This window comes from Aptenodytes forsteri, unplaced genomic scaffold (assembly GCF_000699145.1).
Source record: "Aptenodytes forsteri isolate BGI_AS27 unplaced genomic scaffold, ASM69914v1 Scaffold72, whole genome shotgun sequence".
NCBI lineage: Eukaryota > Metazoa > Chordata > Aves > Sphenisciformes > Spheniscidae > Aptenodytes > Aptenodytes forsteri.
This window is the reverse complement of record NW_008796193.1, coordinates 5,916,575-5,917,492: the sequence shown is the minus strand read 5'-3', so window position 1 is coordinate 5,917,492 and position 918 is coordinate 5,916,575.

Genomic DNA, 918 nt, shown 5'->3' with positions numbered 1-918 from the left:
TTGACTAGCGTAAGCACTACCTAGCAACAACTAAAACATCGGTGTGCTATCAACATTATTTGTTGATAACACAACACTGTACCAGCTACTAGGAAGGAAATTAACTCTGTCCCAGCCGAAACCAGGACAACAGTGCAAAAGATCCTGTGAAAATGGTACCTTTTTATTTTTGTTGAATAGCTCCACTGTGGAGAAAGAGACTCTGGTCTTTATGTTCTTGGAAGAGCTGTGTAATAGCGAGGATCTGCTGGGAGCTACATGTCAGCTGCCACATTTTGGAAGAAACATGATTTTAGGAAATGAACAAAAGATTAGATCACCTAATTTAACACCAGACAGGTAACGGTAGATCTGTTTTGCTCCGTTATGAGCAGTAGAGTCTTGTAAGCTTTGAAAGTTATGCTCTGAACATTCATATAGAATATGTTTAAATTTGAAGCATGGCTTGGCAGAATGAACAGGAGGGTGTGGTTGGTATGGGCTTGGTATGGTATTGTGTTTGGGCACAAAGTGGTATTTTCCAAAGCACTAAAGTGACTCAGGAGCCTTAGTCTCACTGTAAAGGATGATTTAAGCAAGTGAACTCTTAAGTATGTTGACTTCTAAGTGAAACCTGACTTCCAATTGCTTGAAGGCCAGATCTGCAAAGGAATTCAGAGGTTTATTATGATTTTCAAGAATACATAACTAGTCAGGATGCCTACTTCTGTTGATTTCAAATTATTTCCTTCTAAATTATTCTTGCTGTTCTCCTTAGATTTTATGTTACCTACTAAACAATTTTACTATTTTGGCTAAATTTCTTCCTGGTGTAAGGGCATTTACTTAACACACTTGTTCCCAGGGAAGACCTTGCATTTTGCTTTCCATTTCCAGAACAGAATAAACAAACCAACCCTTAGATTGTCTCTTTGGGGT